This window comes from Pseudophryne corroboree, chromosome 8, assembly GCF_028390025.1.
Source record: "Pseudophryne corroboree isolate aPseCor3 chromosome 8, aPseCor3.hap2, whole genome shotgun sequence".
NCBI lineage: Eukaryota > Metazoa > Chordata > Amphibia > Anura > Myobatrachidae > Pseudophryne > Pseudophryne corroboree.
Genome location: NC_086451.1, coordinates 374,045,995 through 374,067,407, shown reverse-complemented (window position 1 = coordinate 374,067,407; position 21,413 = coordinate 374,045,995). Strand labels below are relative to the sequence as shown.

Here is a 21,413-nt window from a genome sequence, read left to right as displayed (position 1 = left end):
CGTAATTGGTGGGACAGTATTTCATTACAGAAATATATTGATGCTAAAGTCATCCCTAGAGGATTAAGGGTTTTTAAACATCTGTCTATTAATGATAACCCTAACCTCCAAAAAGAGTGGGATGAAACTTTAGATATGTGTTCTTTGTCACTTATGAAGCTTCTTGTTAAATATAGAAATGATAAAGTTGAATATACAGTCAATAAAATTGATAAAACCAAAGATGATCTTTTAAGCTTTAAAGATCATCCTCTATTTAAAGAAAAAGACGAACAAATAAACAATAGAGTCGAAAGGTTTGAGAAAGATCTGATATATAATAAGAAGAAGAAATGGTCTAGAGACCAAGAAGATTATAGATTAAACAAAGTAAGAACTTATAATAAACAAAAAATCAGATCAGAGAACCCTAGATATACTAATAATTACTCAAATGAATCCTACCACAGATCCCCTCAAATTAAATCGCAACCAAATTCAGAGGCAGGTATTTCTACACCTAGACAAAATAGATCACAAAAATATTCTTATCCAAATAGACCCAGCGTTAGAGAACGTACAGACCATCCAAAAAAACATTGGACTGGGGCTAATCATACTGAACAGTCAGGGGATTTTTCCAGATTGAACACTTTCCATCACCCCAATCCATACAGGCCCCTATCCAATCATACCCCAAAAAGATACAGAGAAAGCGAGGATGCAGAGGCGGAGGAAAGAGGCCCAAGAAAAGCGAGGTACAAGTAGATAGTAAAGGGATCTATAACCTATCCTCCCACAATCTCACTGCTGACCAAATGCGATTACTAAAAAAAGGTCTAAATTTTGTACCTAGTAAGGAACCCAATATTTTTGAGTTGTTCGTTGATTTGAATAAATTCACCAGAGACCTCTGTAGGAAGCGTTATTTCGCTATCAAAAAATTGAATAGTCATGATCCAGACAACGAATCTTCCCCTATAATCTTGGATGATATGGACAATGCAGGTCTTTTGATGTTAGAAGAACTACAACAAGAAAGTACTGACCTAGAAATGAAACTATTTGATATTAAGACTAATAATTCTGAGCCTATATGTTCAAAATTCAAAAGGAAATCAAATTTCTTCCCTTTAGAACAAAAAAGTGCTGCCATTACTGTTTTCTATAATAAAACCTTAAAAGACTTCAAAACTGTGTGTCAGAAATCTGAAAGGAATAAAAGGAAATCCTCAGTCTACCATATGCAAAACTTAACTAAATTAGAGAGAAATGCAATAAAAGCCCTCAAAGATGACTCTTCAATAGTTATAAAGTCAGCGGATAAGGGGGGAGGGATAGTCTTACAATCCAGATCTGACTATGTTGCGGAAGCTCATAGACAACTCAATGACGCTGATTACTATACAGCATTACCGAGTAACCCAAGTACCCCCTTTATATCAGAACTAAAAAATCTATTACAAAAGGTGAAAGAAGATGACGTGATATCAGATGATGAGTATTATTTTTTGTTGCCCTCACACCCTGTCACACCCATTTTTTATCATTTACCCAAAATTCATAAAGATTTGTTACACCCACCTGGGAGACCTATAATTTCGGGAGTGGATTCACTCACATCTAATTTATCCCATTTTGTTGACTTCCATTTACAAGGCCACGTCGCCACATTAAAATCATACATTAAAGATACACAACAAATATTACAACAAACAGTAGGAAAAAGTTGGACTAAGGACTGGGGTTTTTTAACCCTAGATGTCCAATCTCTTTATACTAATATTCCTCATCAAGAAGGGATCAATGCGGCCAAATATTATTTGGACAGAGACCCTAACATTAAATCGGGCAGACGTGACTTTGTATTGGAATCTATTTCTTTTATTTTAACTCACAATTATTTTTTGTTCGACACTCGTTACTATCTACAGCGCCTTGGAACGGCCATGGGGACCAGGTTTGCACCTAGTTTTGCTAACCTCTATATGGGCCGCTTCGAAGAGGAGTACATCTGGGGCGGCCCATATAGAGAGAACCTGGTTCTCTATGGCCGTTACATAGACGACTTGTTCATTATTTGGAAAGGGGGTCACCAACAAGCACGTAATTTTGTTATTTTTTTGAATGACAACTCTTATAATTTAAAATTCACTTATAATTTTGATTTCTTCACTACTCACTTTCTTGATATCACGTTCTCAATTGACAATGACAAAATTATATCTACCAACTATATTAAACCGGTAGGTACAGGTAATTACCTACACTATTCAAGTAGCCACTACAAACCATGGTTAAAAAATATTCCAAAAAATCAAATTACTAGACTCAGACGTAATTGTTCTGAGGACTTAGCATTTCTCTCTCAAGTCAAAGTTCTTCTGAAACAGTTTGGAGAAAGAGGCTATCCTCCTCATCTCCTAGAGGATTCACAGGTCTTTGCAAATTCACTTCTGAAGGTCAATATTGATCTATCAGATAGGTCAAAAAACTCCAATAAAGAAAAAATAATGAAATCTCAAAACAAATTGAATAATTTTTCGATAGGAGATTCTGTTAAATTTATTTCTAAATTTAATAATAAATCTAATATTATAAAAAAGATAATACAAAATAATTTTGAGATAGTTAAACAAGATCCAATCCTAAATAAAAGCCTATCGGATAAACCACTAATTATTTTCAAAAGAAACACCAATTTAAAAGAAATGCTGGCCCCTAGTTTTCTTAGACCAATAGATATAGATACAGATTCTAATTGGTTACCAAAGAAACCGCTAGGTAACTTCCGATGTAATAAAAAAGTGTGTCTAACATGTAAATATATGAGGAATAAAGAATCTTGTGTAACCTCTCAATCTAATGGTACGACTTTTCAGATTAAACAATTTATTAATTGTGACTCAGAATATTGCGTATATTTATTACAATGTGCATGTTCTCTTCAGTATGTGGGAAGAACTACCAGATCAATTAAATCAAGATTTAGAGAACATAGGCTTAACATTATTAAAAAACTTCAAACTCACAGCGTGTCCCGCCACTTCTCAAGAGAACACAATGGTGATCCATCATCCCTCTCTATTATAGGGCTTGAACAGTTTACAAGCACAAAAAGAGGAGGTGATAGGTTCCGAAAACTCTGTTTGGGGGAAACATCATGGATTTTTAAATTGGATTCCCTTTATCCAAATGGTCTTAATGAAGCTTTAGATTATTCATGTCTAGATTAAATTTATAGGTAACCCTTCATCTGTAATAGTCCAAAAATTCTTATCTTTGCTCATATATATAAAAATAGGTCAGACTTTCTATAGCTATATGCGGAATTTATTAGATTAGTCTGTCCCGTTTAATATATATTTTTTTAGCATAGATATTTTCCTGAGCAGCAAAGAATATTTTTCATTTTTGATTTCAAAGCTTAAAAAGTATTTTTTCATTCTTCATCATCTCATTTTTTCATTTTTCATTCTTTATTTTACTTTATTATCATATTTCATTACTATTATTGGCTGTAATTTTTTCTTTATATGTGTTTTCTGTGAACAATTTAAAAGATCCCTCAAAGACAACAAATTATCCAAACATAAATGTTCTTTTTGCATAAAAAATCCTCATTGGTTTTTATCATCTCTTTATTATTTATTTTTTATCTATTAGTTTTTCATTATTCTTTCATTTTTTTTTGTCTGGTCTTTTAAAATAAAATACTGGCTATTGTAGCTCTATTCACAATTTATTCATTAAGTACTATATCAATATAAAACAAACATCTACACATGATCCGTGGGTTTACTATTAGAAGCTACAAAGCATGCAGATACTATGTGATACAAAAACCCAGATGGACTTTGACAATTGAAGTCCAAATTGATCCTAATTAAATCATTAAGTCTACATTTTAGTAAACTATACATTCATATATTATTTATTTTTTATTTATTAGTTTTTTATTATTCTTTCATCTTTTTTGTCTGGTCTTTTAAAATAAAATACTGGCTATTGTAGCTCTATTCACAATTTATTCATTAAGTACTATATCAATATAAAACAAACATCTACACATGATCCGTGAGTTTACTATCAGAAGCTACAAAGCATGCAGATACTAAGTGATACAAAAACCCAGATGGACTTTGACAATTGAAGTCCAAATTGATCCTAATTAAATCATTAAGTCTACATTTTAGTAAACTATACAAGATTGACTCAGTACATATGGTTAGTATCTTAGAATATTACTTGTATATGAATTTTATTACATTTATACCTCCAGTATGTTTCTTATTTTGTGTTTAATCGTTTATAATAATTTTAAGTATCAATTAACCACAACTGATTGCCATGAAAGCAATCAGACAGGTATATATTTGTGATCATGGAGAGGGGAAGTATCCGTCTTGAGGAAGTCTCCGTTGCTAGGAGACGAAACGCGTTGACGCCCACTCTCGATACACTTCTCACTTGGTGATACCCGCCGAAAGGACCCAGTCCGCAGCTCAGCATAACCGTGACAGCTTCGGTCACAGCTTTTTGCCGCACGCTGGATTCATCATTGCCGCACGGCTGTACAAACACTGGTCGGGTGAGTTCTGTGTGACCCCCGCTGTGGGGCCTAACACCTGTTCCCAGTAGTTTGTTCACGGCGGCTAAATCCATCTAAATTGAACATTGCTGCTATATTTATAATTAACAAAACCTTACCGGGAAAGACGGCAACTACCAGCTGTAATTATAACAGGAAATAAAGCACACATTATTACTCCTCGTGTATTTCATCTAATGATGACCCTGTTTCTACACTAACGCAGGAACCAGCACGGGAGCATTAATTACAGATTGCACCTTTCCTTTAAAGAACTATATTAATATCTGAGACTGTGAGACTGTCAATTATCCCTGCGGGAATTACAAACCCAAAATAATACACTGGGACGCCAGTGTTGTGATTTTTTTATTATCACCATTTGAATATAATCATTTAACTGTTTTATTTTTATTCTTATGTTTATTTTTATTTTCAGTTTAGTTTATCTAACAAATTGTAAAACTGTCATTATTTTAATTCATTCTATATGTGGCATATTCTGCTTTAATTGATACCATAAAAGTGTTTTTTTATTATCATTTTGAAGTTGTACTGAGTCTATCTTCTTTGTCCGACTGCACATATAATTTTTGATATATTGTTTCAAGCGCAAAGCATACTCCCCTCCTTTTTTTCTCTCTAGATTTTAACGTTGCAACCTGGCAAGTTGTTTATGCTTAGCTGCTGAAACATCTCAAATATATAACTATTTACACTATTACAGCGCCGGGTTATCACAAACGGTCTCCGTTTTGTGATCTCTTTCTTAACCTGACCTCTCAAGGCTTTTTAGTTTTGGAAAACACAGGTAACAGAAATAAGATTAAGAATTTTGAATCCAAGTATAAACTTCAAAGCTTATTGTTACAGAAAAAAGAAAGTTACAATAATATAATAGTTGTAAATAGTCACACACGTAAATACAATTTCAAATAAAATAAATTAATAGGGAAATGAACAAAACCAACCCAGTGTCTTTGGATTCAGTAGTAATGGGATGAGGCCTTCCCGTCGACTTACGGATCATCTGTTATCCTTTCATAGCCTCATGCAGAATGAACGTTAAACAGCCTGTGTTTCTCCTATTTATAACCCAGGCTGCATTCCCCCTGCAGCCCCCCTCCCTCTGGATTTGTTTTAACTCTTCCAAGCAGGGAAGGTATTGAGTGTCGGCTCATACTGGGCTTCCCAGCCACTCTGTCAGGGGAAAATCGCCTTATCTTCTAATAACCTTTCAAGCTCTGGCCATGGTTCTTGTGTAAACAAACGGCCTGTTCTGAGAGACACAGGCCAGGAAGGGCTTAACACCTTTCTAGCCATAACTCTGGTTCTTCTCATCTTTTATGGCTTGCCTTTACAGCTGTAGTATGGGACCTGTGTGGATCCCAGGAATGCCAGTCACACCCTGCTGGCCAAAGCTTCTCTGGTTCCCTGAATCAAAGGGTATCTGTTAACTCTGTACTGTAAACAAGCTCTATACAAGCAGATCAATTAAGTCTCTACCATTTAACATGTAAAGACATTTGACTGGTATAATACAATGGTACATTGATACATCAATTGGAATATTACAAATTTCAATCATGCCCATTTCAATATAACCCAGATGCCTTGGCACCCCATCCCTTTATATACCACTCAGATATCACATACATTGATATTAACAGGCCTATTCCTACTTGAAATAGCCTGGATCATGAGAGATACCATCGGTCATTAATCGTGATATCCGACTTTTTATGTGCGGAAAACAGATTGATGCTAATTGGATACCGCCCATAGCCTGAAGGTAATTTTATGTAATATTTTTAATAATTTTGTGCATGAAACAAATTTTATATACGTACACAAAATTAATTTATGTTTCATATACATCATATACACAGCCTGAAGTAAATTTTGTACAATATATTTAATGTGTGCATTAAACAAAGTACTGTACGTGCATAAACGGGTGTAGTATGGTATGCCGGCGGTCGGGCTCCCGGCGACCAGCATACCGGCGCCGGGAGCCCGACCGCCGGCATACCGACAGTGTGGCGAGCGCAAATGAGCCCCTTGCGGGCTCGCCACGCTGCGGGCACGGTGGCGCGCTACGCGCGCCACGCTATTTTATTCTCCCTCCAGGGGGGTCCTGGACCCCCAGAGGGAGAATAAGTGTCGGTATGCCGGCTGTCGGGATCCCGACAGCCGGTATACTGTGCGCCGGGATCCCGACAGCCGGCATACTGAAGACCACCCGCATAAACAACCATTATAAAGCTAATATTTCAGTCATACTTAGTATTTAGTATTTTGAATATGGGAGACTCAACCTGTAAATATGTAAGAAGATGCTAATCAAATGGACTGTTTAAGTAAACAACTCCTTATATTTGTTTCAGTCAGTGACGTAACTACGGAGGCGCAGAGCTGTGGGGGCGCCGCCACTGATTTAGTGCAGATTCAGTGCAGTGTCAATCTGCTAAATGTCCCTCCCAAAATGGCCGCCACCATGGAGGAGATATGCTAGAGGTCATATTTGACCTCTAGCGTCTAGGAAGTGCCGGGACCCATGGGAGTGCTGGCTGTGGAACCCTGCAACCTTGCCACCCTGGTAGCGAGCATGAAAACCCCTTGGCAATGAGCACTACCCCCTGGAAACACGCATGACATCCAGCTCATGAAATCCCTGGCAATAGGTATTACTCCCTAGCAACAAGCATGACACCCAGTGCATGAAACCCCTGACAACAAGCGTTACCCCCAGGCAACAAGCTTGACACCCAGCGCATGAAACCTCACAACGAGCATGACACCCTGAGCATGAAAACCCCTGGCACCGTACATGGAACCAAGATCATGAAACCCTTGTCAACGATCAGGTAATTTAAAAGTAATTGGAAGCCTTATTGTAGGGCTTAATGTGTAGTACTGTGTGGTATACTGTATCACGGGCATTGTATGTGGTATGTCTCGGGCATTGCAGTGTGTAGCATAATGTATAACAGGCACTGCAATGCGTGACATAATGTGTCACAGGCATTATGATGTGTGGTATAATGTCACGGGTATTGCAGAGTGTGGCATAATGTGTAAGGGGCATTACTATAAAGAGGAAAAATTACAAACAATGTAAAGGGATGAATCAGAATTTTTTTTCCCTGTGGTCGCCAATGTGTCGGTGTGCAGGCTGCAAAACGGGTATAAGAAAGTCTTGTCTTGCAATGACACGCCCATTTCAGTGAAGCCACACCCATTTTAATGAGGACACACCCCTGTGGCAAGCGCAAATTCATCACTTTACTAGTGGCAATTATGGGAGGGGGGGGGGCAGAGAATTTTTTGGCTTTGGGGAGAAACATTTTTAGTTATGCCACTGGTTTCAGTGGACCCTGTTACTACATTTGGTACAGTGGTCCTATGATTGGTGTCACAACAGGCAGGAGATGTTTTTCCGATGCATGGCCGTTTGCTGGGCAAGTGGATGCCACAGTAGGGAGGAATTGAGGTAGACGAATGTAGTTCTTTCTCATAGAACACAGAGGCTAATGAAGCCTAGGTATGCCTGGCGTGCAAGGCTGCGGATCCTAGAAGATTGTAGACTTGAGGGTTAAAGAGTGCTTGTTTAGCAAACGAGGCTGAAGAATGCAGGAGAATGAAGACTGAATGCTTGTAAAACAAGACAGAGGAGCACTGAAGAATAAAAACTTGCGGACTCAAGAATGTTTTCTTGGTAGATGAGGCTGAATGACACTGAAGAATAAAGACTTGCGGACTAAATAATATATACGAGGCCGAAGAACACTGAGGATTGAAGAGTGCCGGATAGTTGCAGCTGAAGGGCACTGCGGATGACAGAGAGGCCCCTCAGCGGTCTCGGCACCTGGGGAGGTTGCCCGGAGGGCGGACAGCTATAGCTGTAGAACCGAGAAGCCGCTGGTGAGGGGTGACGGGAGGTGGCAAGAATGCTACAAAGCGGAGCTAGAGATCCTAGGTGCACGGGTAACCACAGGGGATTTCCTGAGGGAGCTCAGAGCTGGAGCCTCTGCACTGGGGAGCAACATAAAGCACTGGAAGCATGCAAGAGTGGGCTGACCACTTTTGTACAAGAAAGCTGCCTCCCATTGGACTGAGCATCCCAGAGATCACAGCCATTGGTCACAGGAAACCTTGGTCTCCAACATGGCAGTTCCCAGTGCTGCAGTCACACTCTTTTACCCGCCAGGTCCCCTGTCTCCCGCTCCCCCGGAAGCTGCACAATGCACAGTCCCTCCGCAGCCGGATGGGCAAGCCCCGGTTCCGGAAGTAAGTGCCCGCCTCTTGACAACTGGAAGATGATTGGACACATTGATGATCTTACAATAGACACTGTTTTCTTTCAAAAGTAGTACCCAAACTGTTACTTGAGAATAAACCACAGGTACAGCGGCAGGTGTGAGAATCTCCAGTTACTTAATTCTATTTGCCTAAGTTCAACATGGGTTTCTCAGTTGCTGAAAATAAAAACTCAACACATTTCAAGCATCTATATTAGCACCATTCCCGACACCTGCTAAGTAAGTATTCTCACCCTCCCTTCCTGCAGCCTAACCCCTCCCTGTTTAGAGCCTAATCCCAATCCCTAACCTCCCCTATGCTGCCTAACCCCCCGCCCCCAGTCTAACCCTCCCCAGAATACTTACGTTCTGGATGCCGACTGTCGAGAATCCCGAACTCCGCTTTGCTGACCAGATCCCATGAGAAAGGCAGTAAAAAAAATTTATTAAGTCGCGACTAACAAAAGACACAGCTTCTGTGTATTTAATCAGGAAATATAGAACAGCCATGCTAGTCACGTGTTTTACTTTGAATGGTATTGCAGTTCTACCTTTCCTGCTTAAGAATGTAGAGAAGTGGCCTTGGTGTCTCCTTCAGTGTTACAGACAGCATGCATTCCCAGAGCACACACTGAATCCTAGTATGTCTCTTCACCCCCACCTGTACCAGCTACCAAAAATTTGCCACATTACCATATACGGCTCATTCCTTTCTGCCATCATCTTTACTTGAACTTATGTGATGTAAAATATACCTATATAAGCACCATCTTTTGGTGTCAAAATAGATTGCAACTTTTAACAAAATGAATAGAAGAAAAGATAAGGAGAGACCGGGCACACACACAGATCAGCAGCAACCCTCTGGTCAGTGTTATCCCCAATACAGGTTGAGTATCCCATATCCAAATATTCCGAAATACGGAATATTCCGAAATACGGACTTTTTTGAGTGAGGGTGAGATAGTGAAACCTTTGTTTTTTGATGGCTCAATGTACACAAACTTTGTTTAATACACAAAGTTATTAAAAAATATTGTATTGAATGACCCTCAGGCTGTGTGTATAAGGTGTATATGAAACAACTGAATTGTGTGAATGTAGACACACTTTGTTTAATGCACAAAGTTATAAAAAATATTGGCTAAAATTACCTTCAGGCTGTGTGTAGAAGGTGTATATGTAACATAAATGCATTCTGTGCTTAGATTTAGGTACCATCACCATGATATCTCATTATGTTAGGCAATTATTCCAAAATACGGAAAAATCCCATATCCAAAATACCTCTGGTCCCAAGCATTTTGGATAAGGGAGACTCAACCTGTACCAACGTGATATACAGACGTAGGAAAAGTAGATCAGATAGGTGCACTATTCTTAAATAAAAAATAAAAAAACCAGACAAGACACTGTCCTGAGGAACGGAGAGGTCCCGAAACTGGTCGGGAGCCGGTGACAGGAGTGCTATCTCTGATGGTGAAAGGCTGACCATACGAAAGTGGAGTTTGGACCCAGGAGGCAGTTTTCCGGAGCCGGTGACTCCTTATGTACATCTTAAGGCCCAAACTAAACAAAAATCTGGTAAACCACCTACACCATTGCAACCACTTTTTATCAAGTGATGAAATTTTTGTCTTTTTAAGAATGTTCTTGTATAACTGTCCTTTTATCTTGTGTCTTTTGAAACTATGAACTTGTTATATTAAATTTTTTTAACGTAGTACACTATATTGGAATTTTTTTCTCCTTCTATATGGAGCCTACTATTTGATGCCTTGAAGTTCCACAAGGAACAATATTGAGGGAAGCATTGTCTGCTTTTTTTTTTTAAGGATAGCGCACCTATCTGACCTACGTTTCCTACGTTTGTTTATAACAGAATTAAGCTTTCTTCACAGCACACCCTTTCTAATCCATAATATTCTTGAGCTACATGTTCTTTTGCCCATTTTGACTCTGAGGGGGGAATTCAATTGTTTTGGTCAACATGATTGGTATCTGACGGAGCAATTCAATTGTTTTGGGCGCCCATTATTGTCACACCCAAAAGCACTGTTTGGGCACTCTAACAGAACTTTAGAAGGGTGGAGCCACTCTACGTGACAAAAGTCCTGGTTAGAGTGCCTAAACCATGGACTTTTTTGCAGATTTCTGCTCGCCACTACAGGAGGTGGCAAGCAGAAATATTGGTACCCGCAACATTCACACTGTTTGGAGCAACAACTGAATTGCTTCATTAGATGCCTATTAATTAGCGCCGCATGAAACAGCAATTGAATTTTGACATAAGCCTGATTTAGAGATGGACACGATGTTGGACACAGCAGAGTGATTTGTTATGCCACTGTGCATGTGCCACTATGGCCTTGTGACAGCAGTTGCAGTGAGGATTTAAAATACAACAAAGATGAAAACTATATAATCCCACATGCGCTAAAAGACTCCACATGAATAATAATATCACCAATACTTCCCTTTATATTAGGTGGGATGCTTCTTGAACTGGGTCTTGATTCAGTTATGAATATCCGATGTACATTTTCCAGCATAAAAGACACAAATTAAGAAAGCAAGCAATGTGTAGAAGATTTTTGATAAAAAACAGATCAACAAAAAAACAAATAAAAGAAGGACTTCCAGTACTAAAAGTGGCTATACAGCGTACCCCACTCACACTTTAGACAAGTGGTCACATGCACATCAAAGTTTCTTTTAAATCGAGACTCCTCACACTCATGCAGGCCTGGCATGGTGTATAATGGTCTCTAAACAGAGATGAAGTATGTGCCATAGATCTAGAGTAGATAGATTGGAGCATACCCCGAAACTCACAAAAGCAGTAAAGGTGGTGAACACATCAAGGTATCTTTAGGGGTGTAGTAGCGATCAAATACAGCGTACCCTGACTCACAGTTCAAATTATTGTGTGACTCCTATAAAGGTATCTTTCAGCAGGTCCCAGGAGGTTTACTCCCCATGGTCACTTTGCAGAGACATCAGTTGTACTCGTGTCCACAGTAAAAAAAATTAACAAATTTATTTGAATAGACAAGGAGCCACAGTTCAACATCATCAGACAAATTGTCCACATAAAAACTTTTTTTTTTTAAACCAATAAAAGGGATTCCAAAGTCCAAAAAGATAAGAGGATACATTTTTTGGGGGAAAGATAGTTACTCACACTCCTGGGGGTTTATTTACTAATATTCGTGTTTGAGTCGGTTTGTGGAGTGTTTAAACTCCTTTGTTATCGGGTGCATTTTCATGCAACTTTTTGAATTGAGATACGCTAATTTACGAAGCTGTCATCTTATTTGTTTTCGTGTTTCCCGATGTTGTTGCCATTCGTATTTTTTTGGGTCATTTACGGCCGACATTCACGTTTGCGTTCGTGATTTTGTTGTTTGTACTGGGGGTTTTTTCTATGTTAAACGCGGCAGGTTTTTTTTCCAACCACGGCGGCATTTTCACTTTTAGTTTCGGTTTTCATCCCCGTTCGTGATTGGTTGTGTTTCAGATGTAGGAGTGTCTGTGCGCAACCATATAAATATGCCCCAAACCGTCCGCACCTCGTGGGTTTAGTTAGTGGTGAGGAGAGAGGTTGTGCTGTGGAGGTTGGTGAGTAGGGTTTGTTTGGAGGAGTATTTTTTGCGAGTTCTGAGTGTTGTATTGTGTTTGAAAGTAGTCTTGTCATTCTTGTAGTCTTGTTTGTTTTTTTTTGTCTCAATTTTTGTCCAAGTTTTTTTTCTTTATAGTCCCTTGTCGGTGTGTGTGTGTGTGTGTGTGTGTAGTGGTAGTGGAGGAGTGTGTTTGTCTTTTTTTTGTGTTAATTGTTTAGACACACAATTATGTGTGACTCAGAGGTGGCTGAGGTGAGTGAGGTGGAGGGTGTGAGTGAGGGGGAGGAGGTTGGTCAGGTGGAGGGGGTGAGTGAGGTGGAGGAGGTGGGTGAGGTTGCTGCAGCAGCCTCAAGTGACAGCGATATTGACAGACAGCTCCGCAGCCACGCACCACTACTAAGACTGGGCGGAATGTCAAGTTTAGTTTTGCAGAAAATGTGACATTGGTGCGGGAGCTGATGAAGTATCAGCGGCAGCTATTTGGTCCTGAGTCCGCCAAGGTGCCAACACGGAAGAAGACGGTGTTGTGGGCGAAAGTAGTTGCTGCTGTCAATAGTGAGGGGGTGGTCAAGCGGAAGGAGGACACGTGCCGCAAACGGTACTATGACATAAAGCGACGTGTCAAGTCTAAAATGGCCAAGGAGGCGAAGTCGGCTCGCAAAACCGGTGGTGGGCCGCCTTTATTGACAGATATCTGGACTATGAGGAGCCCATGCGGACTTTAATCCCTCCAGAAGTAGTGTCTGCAACCCATGTCCGGGATTCCGATCGGCCCAGGAAGGATGGTGAGCATGTGTATTTGCCTTAACATTCTATGACATTACTTCTGGCTTACTGTTTTGTTTAAATGTGTGTCATGTGACGTTGCATATTACTCCCATCTTCAAGTGTGCGTCAGCAAATACAATGTTTTGGGTAATGTTTCATACAAAAGCCAATGTAACGTATTACTTGCTTGTATGTCATGTGGTTTTTGGACAGTACATTTTCCATGTGTAGTTTGGACTTGGTGTGTCATTGAATTGTCCAGCAATAATGTTTTCCTTTTGCACATTGTACATTTTGAAAGTTGGACTATGTTTATTATTTCAGTTATCCATGTGCAATGTTTCCAAAACAGTGGTTGACATGTTAGAGGCTGGAGTAGTGCAAAGTGGCTTTGAAGCCAGTTACATGTGTAATTTCATTAGTACTCAATGTAATATTGTTTAAGACAAACCCACTATTTGTTGGTTCAGTTTGAGTCTGTATTTGTACCCTGACACAACACTGCAGACTTAGTTACCTTACTTTTTTAAAAACATTTTTTTGGGGGGGGTTTGTTTTTGGTGGGCTCATATTGTACTAATGTGTGTTTGAAGTGCCACATCACAGAACAATTTCTATATTGCATCTGTAATTTTTTTCCTTTTATTAGAAAATGAAGATGTGTGCGTTTTGGCTTGCTAGTGTATGTATTTGTAATTGTGTCCTATGTCTGTGTCCTGTACATGATTCCCTGTGTTGCACTTTCCATAGTGCATATGGCTATTGGACAATGTTTTTGGTTTGATGTTGTGGTTTTTGGGTATAAGGCCCTTATTTTTAGAGTCATAAAAAAGCAACCATTTTTGAAAGATGTAATGTTTATAAGCATAATGGGTGGATGTATCAACAATAGCATGAATACATGAGTTATGTTATTTTTTTTTTATTTACAGTGTTGAAAAAAAGCAGTACTGGTCGTCTTACAGTCACTCCCATCACATCTGATGATGATGACGCTGCGGAAGCAGGTAAAGTGTCTATTGTAGTATAGGTTAGGTTTGTAAAGGAATGGCCCTAACAAAATGTCACTTTCAATACTAGGTCTATCAAAAGAAGTCTTGAGCAGCAGAATGCGGACTTCTGTAACACACCACCAAAAAAACATGTGCCAGCAAAGAAAGCAAGGTCTGATGTCCAGGCCCAACCACAGCAGGCTACCCCGCCACGAAGATTATCGACAGTTTGTTCGGTGCCCCCTCTCCAAATTTTGGACACACCTCCAAGCCGCCAACCACACTCCCCTCATCTTGATTGTGAGTAACAAACTGTTAAAAAATAAATAAATGTCAGATCGTAATAATCCATTTACTTAAACTCATGAAGTCAAAACCCATCAAAATCTGCTATACTTACCGAAGTCAGTAAAACATGAAATGAAAACCTAGCAAAATTGCCTTGTCCACATCCAGTAAAGATATGTGTGTCCACTTCAGCCATACAGTAGCACATTGTGTGGAAGATGCTGCAACAGAAACTCATGTGTAAGCTTGGCAAATAGTAAGGTTGTTTTAATCATTTTCACATGTGCGTTTGTCCTAACATTGCCAACTGCATACAAAAACATTACTATGTTTTGGTTGGAGACACTATAAGGCAACACATTATGGATTACAATGTGTTTTTATGGTGGAGTATGTCTGATCTACCATACAACTCATGTGTTTGCTTTCAGAATGAAGTAACCAGACACATTTGCCACAAACAGGCATATGTATGTATTTAAGTTACATAGTATCTGAGGTTGAAAAAAGACAATTGTCCATCGCGTTCAACCTATTTGTGGTCTCCTATGCATGATGTATGAGTTATGAGTGATGATGTTGCTAGGCAGGATATCTGAAAGCACCAGTCAATTACATGTGTTCCATGTTTAGTGCTTTGTAATAATTTATCAAACATATGGATAACTAACGGATAAATGTTTTTAATTTCAGCTTCTAGTCCTGGTACCAGCATCCCTCCGCAACAACAGCAACACAGTGACATGGATGACACAATCATGTTAGAAATGCAGCCAGTAATCGAAGGAATCAGCCCCCCAGCACCTGTGAGTACTCCACCACAGCAAAGCACACAACCACCACAACACAGCCCAACAACACCAGTAACACAAGGCCCTGATGAAGTGTTCTGGAACATTTGGACTAGACAGCAGGCCACTAATGAAGATTGCCTGCGTAGGCAGGCCCAAATGTTTGCAAGCCTACCATCTCACCCCAGAAGAGTCAGCAGAAATCTCAGTAGACAAAATTAAACAAACACGAGAATTGCCAATACCATGGAAATCATGCGTGCAGACATTACACATGTCATGGGCAACTTACAGCGCATAATGGAAGAACAGCACAGACAACAGCAAAGCTATATAAACATTTTAGAAAGCAATCAAATGATCAAAGAATCTATGTCCAGAATTGTAGACAATCAAAATGCTGCAACACGTGAACTCAATGACACCCTCACTAACCTCAATGAAACACTCAGATCCCTGCACCAACAGCAACCAAGCAGCAGTTCTGGTACGACTACTCCAAATATAATGCCAGTGTCATCACCACCAAGGCGCTCCACCAGAGTACACCAACACGACAGTGGTAAAGGCAAAGGCCAGGACAAGCAGCCACCCAAAAAAACATAAAATAAAAACCACACCGATTTCTTTAAAGAGAAGGAAAAAAAATCACTTAGTAAGTGTATGATTAACAGAATAGATATAACACTTAGCTCCTTGACAATTTGTACAACATCATTAATTATAACTGGTACAAACAACAACAGGAATTTTGTACGCACATTTATTCTTTAACATCTTTGTATTTTCTCCAACGTCCTAGTGCATGCTGGGGACTCCGTAAGGACCATGGGGATAGACGCATAGGCGTGCGCAGCACATTTTATTAGGGGGTGCACCATCGGAGGGGTGTGTCTAGCACCGCCTTATGGGCGTGTCTAGCACCATCTATTGACGGTCAACGCAATATAAAATATCCACCCTTGTACCAATCTTAATAAAGCAGATACATTGTCAGATGTTGTGGTGTGCAACAAACAAACACCCCTGATGGCACTCACTGCAATTACAATGCTCCTCCTCAGCCTGGTCTGGCTCCCTCTCTCTTTCCCCTGCAAGCTGCAGCAGCTTACTTACTAGTCAGTCACTCACTGACACTGACAGTCGCAGACTAGTACTGCTGCTGCTGGAAAAACGAGTGACGTGTCAATGCTGCTGCTGACTGCCTGCCAGTATTGAATTTGTCTTCCTAAGATGAACGCTGGCTGCATGCTGCTCCTCATCAGTGGCTGGCGTTGGCATAGCATAGAAGGAGAGAGGTGGGCATGTGGCAGGTGGGCGTGCGAGCATGTTTTTGTACATGGAGTTTGAAAGCCGGTGGCAGTGGCACCCTTAATTAACCCAGGCGTCCAGTCAGTAATGCAATCCTGACAGGGTGCAGCGCAGAGGGGACAGTAATCAGCCTGCTCGGCGATCGCTGCATCAGGCATGTAAGATCGGGGTGCCAGACATTAGGGGGTGCCTGTGCGCACCAGGAACCCCCCCTGCGCACACCTATGGATAGACGGGCTCCGCAGGAGACATGGGCACTTTAAGAAAGAATTTAGGTTCTGGTGTGCACTGGCTCCTCCCTCTATGCCCCTCCTCCAGACCTCAGTTTGATACTGTGCCCAGACGAGCTGGGTGCTTTTCAGTGAGCTCTCCAGAGTTTGCTGAGAGAAAGTATTTTGTTAGGTGTTTTATTTTCAGGGAGATCTGCTGGCAACAGACTCCCTGTATCATGGGACAGAGGGGAGAGAAGCAGCCCTACTCTCTGAAGCTAGGTCCTGCTTCTTAGGCTACTGGACACCATTAGCTCCAGAGGGATCGGTACGCAGTATCTCACCCTCGCCGTCCGGTCCCAGAGCCGCGCCGCCGTCCCCCTCACAGAGCCGAAAGACAGAAGCCGGGTGAGTATGAGAAGCAAAGAAGACTTCACAGGCGGCAGAAGACTTCATGATCTTCACTGAGGTAACGCACAGCACTGCAGCTGTGCGCCATTGCTCCCACACACCTCACATACTCCGGTCACTGTAAGGGTGCAGGGCGCAGGGGGGGGGGGCGCCCTGGGCAGCAATATAAACCTCTTATTTGGCAAAAGGAGCATATATACAGCTGGACACTGTATATATGCAGGAGCCCCCGCCAATTTTACACTTTTAGCGGGACAGAAGCCCGCCGTCAAGGGGGCGGGGCTTCTCCCTCAGCACTCACCAGCGCCATGTTTTTTCTCCACAGCACCGCTGAGAGGAAGCTCCCCGGTCTCTCCCCTGCTTATACCACGGTAGAAGAGAGGGTTTTAAAGAAGAGGGGGGGCACATAATTCGGCGCTGATAATAACAGCGCTACTGGGTAAACATTAAATTGCTGTGTTTTTTCCTGGGTCATATAGCGCTGGGGTGTGTGCTGGCATACTCTCTCTCTCTGTCTCTCCAAAGGGGGAATTATCTTCAGATGAGCATTCCCTGAGTGTGTGGTGTGTCGGTACGTGTGTGTCGACATGTATGAGGTAAAAGGCTCCCCTACGGAGGAGATGGAGCAAATGTGTGTGTGAGTGGTGTCTCCGTCGACAACGCCGACACCTGTTTGGATATGTGAAATTAAGGGCTAAGGTAAATTTATTGCACAAAAGATTAGAGAACAGACAGGGAATCTACCCATGTCTGTCCCTATGTCGCAGAGACCTTCAGAGTCTCACAACGCTCACTATCCAAAATAATAGACACTGATATCGACACGGAGTCTGACTCCAGTGTCGACTACGGTAATAAAAAGTAAGGGACAAGGGGAGGGGAAAACTTCTGCACTAGTCAAAAGGTCAATAAGTATTCATTCTGATATATTATAAACCCCATTAATACATATATTGTAATGTTAATTCACATTCATATGTTGGGGGTGCCGCCATAGACAATAAGTTGAGGATACAGGACAAGATAGAGAAGATTGTCTCTTGGTTGGCGCACAAAAGGAGAAAGAAACTGCTCAATCTAAAATATGAAGGAAAAAACAATGGTTCCCTAATGCACACTGAGTGAATAATATTCCTACATAATAGTCAGATAATACGGAGATCTTGGTTGCGTATATCTGCAGATATAGGGTTAAGCCCCCAGGCCGATCGACAAGGCCTCTCCGTCACTGGGGGTCCCTAATATTAGGTATGGGTCCGGGGTGCAGGACCCCATAATGTCGGCACAGGTCGGCTACCCCAGGTCAGCACACAGGTGAGAGTTAATAGGGTTAATAAGAAGCACAGAAGTGCTATGTGAGTGGTGTGATTAAAATAATACAAAAATATATACAAAGTGATAGGGAAACTCATAAGTGTTAATAAAGTGTTAGGGTGTGCCGACCTGAAGCAGCCCAGCGATACCGACACAGGGGCCACCACACCCCACACCCACCCCACAAATAATTCCAAATATGTCTGGGTTGAATTCCCAGTGTAAGGCCACGTGGTAATGGCTCCTACAGCATCTGAGAGCCAGCTTACCTGGGGATACCCCTGACTTCCCCCTATGGCAGTCTAGAGTCAGCAATCCCTCCTACTGCTGACCCGTTCATGCCTCTCAATACAATGCAAAAAAATGGTGAACTGCTCAATCAGATAGTGATGTCACTCAGGTGCTAAAAGGGAGGGGTAATTCTGTGAAGGAAAAAACAATGGTTCCCTAATGCACACTGAGTGAATAATATTCCTACATAATAGTCAGATAATACGGAGATCTTGGTTGCGTATATCTGCAGATATAGGGTTAAGCCCCCAGGCCGATCGACAAGGCCTCTCCGTCACTGGGGGTCCCTAATATTAGGTATGGGTCCGGGGTGCAGGACCCCATAATGTCGGCACAGGTCGGCTACCCCAGGTCAGCACACAGGTGAGAGTTAATAGGGTTAATAAGAAGCACAGAAGTGCTATGTGAGTGGTGTGATTAAAATAATACAAAAATATATACAAAGTGATAGGGAAACTCATAAGTGTTAATAAAGTGTTAGGGTGTGCCGACCTGAAGCAGCCCAGCGATACCGACACAGGGGCCACCACACCCCACAAATAATTCCAAATATGTCTGGGTTGAATTCCCAGTGTAAGGCCACGTGGTAATGGCTCCTACAGCATCTGAGAGCCAGCTTACCTGGGGATACCCCTGACTTCCCCCTATGGCAGTCTAGAGTCAGCAATCCCTCCTACTGCTGACCCGTTCATGCCTCTCAATACAATGCAAAAAAATGGTGAACTGCTCAATCAGATAGTGATGTCACTCAGGTGCTAAAAGGGAGGGGTAATTCTGTGAAGGAAAAAACAATGGTTCCCTAATGCACACTGAGTGAATAATATTCCTACATAATAGTCAGATAATACGGAGATCTTGGTTGCGTATATCTGCAGATATAGGGTTAAGCCCCCAGGCCGATCGACAAGGCCTCTCCGTCACTGGGGGTCCCTAATATTAGGTATGGGTCCGGGGTGCAGGACCCCATAATGTCGGCACAGGTCGGCTACCCCAGGTCAGCACACAGGTGAGAGTTAATAGGGTTAATAAGAAGCACAGAAGTGCTATGTGAGTGGTGTGATTAAAATAATACAAAAATATATACAAAGTGATAGGGAAACTCATAAGTGTTAATAAAGTGTTAGGGTGTGCCGACCTGAAGCAGCCCAGCGATACCGACACAGGGGCCACCACACCCCACACCCACCCCACAAATAATTCCAAATATGTCTGGGTTGAATTCCCAGTGTAAGGCCACGTGGTAATGGCTCCTACAGCATCTGAGAGCCAGCTTACCTGGGGATACCCCTGACTTCCCCCTATGGCAGTCTAGAGTCAGCAATCCCTCCTACTGCTGACCCGTTCATGCCTCTCAATACAATGCAAAAAAATGGTGAACTGCTCAATCTAAAATATAACTTTTAATGATAATTAATTAAAACGATGTGAAATATATATGGTGAAAAAATATTTTTTCAATAAAAGATACCATACCTATTAAAATTATATTCACTGTGTATTATTTATTGTGTTCCTATTTATGGTAATGTTATTATTTATGAATCTGGACCACTCGTGATAGTCTGAACGTTTCCAATACAGTTATGTGGATACGGGTCCAATAAATTGCTACATTTTTCAATAGTCCCAGGGTTCTCTGAAATATGAATCTGAGTTGATACTAGAAAAATTCCCTGTATCTCTATCTGACCCTAATGTCTAACAACATATTGGGTTAATCCGTTCAAATTCCCTATCCACATTCTTATTGTTTGCATAGAGAGCACTCTGTGATATATTCAACTGTGTGTTTGTACAGTTCTATTGTCCAATACCAGGGCCCCGTAATATTCCTTTCAAAATCCCCTATCTACATTATCAGAGGGATTTGTTGGAAGAAAGGACAGCTGTAACATGTTGGACCATACAAAGTTGCGGTTCTCTTTTTGCCTACCGCGACATTGTAACTGGTTCGGTGTAACTAAACCTTATCTATTGCAGAGAAAATCATACACAAAATAGAATGTGCTGGCATATGCAGTATTCTCGATTTCCACTTCACAAGTGTATCACCGATATTATTACGGATATAACACCCCGTGATATATTGAGCTGTGCACTGATGCAGTTCTATGGATCTAATATCACAGCCCAGTATTTATTCACATGGAATTGAATCCTTACGAAATCACCTGTCGGCGTCACCTAAAGTGATTTGTTCATTATAATATGTTACACCTTAATGTGTTGTGGTTCTTTTTACTAGCCCCACAACTCTGTGACTTATATGATGTGATTATAACTTATCTGTTACAAGAAGATTCATAAGGAGATTGGGACAGGTTGACATGTGCAGTACTCTCACATTCAACTGCACAAGTGTGTCACTGATGTAGTCAAATTCAACTTTTCACCATCGCATATTATTTATTATATTATGTGTTTATATGGCATGTCACTGCTGCGATTAACCTAATCCTGCTATACCGGTTTTTGGGGAGAAACCACTAATACGTGTTGTAAGCTACAAACTGTTTGTCACAGCCTTTTCATACGTGTTATAAA

At 41.1% G+C, this 21,413-nt stretch overlaps 2 protein-coding genes across 2 annotated transcripts in view; one reads left to right on the top strand and one right to left on the bottom strand.

Annotated features, from left to right (window-relative positions):
• Window positions 1-5,624, bottom strand: part of LOC134949164 (tubulin-folding cofactor B-like) — a 165,517-nt gene extending 159,893 nt beyond the window's left edge. The window contains exon 1 of the mRNA XM_063937585.1: window positions 5,542-5,624. The gene's annotated coding sequence lies outside the window, so the exon portion shown is untranslated. The remainder of the gene's footprint in view (window positions 1-5,541) is intronic.
• The window catches only part of LOC134949163 (sphingolipid delta(4)-desaturase/C4-monooxygenase DES2-like), a 180,094-nt gene that overhangs the window by 21,420 nt on the left and 137,261 nt on the right, over window positions 1-21,413 (top strand). The gene's annotated exons all lie outside the window — the stretch shown is intronic.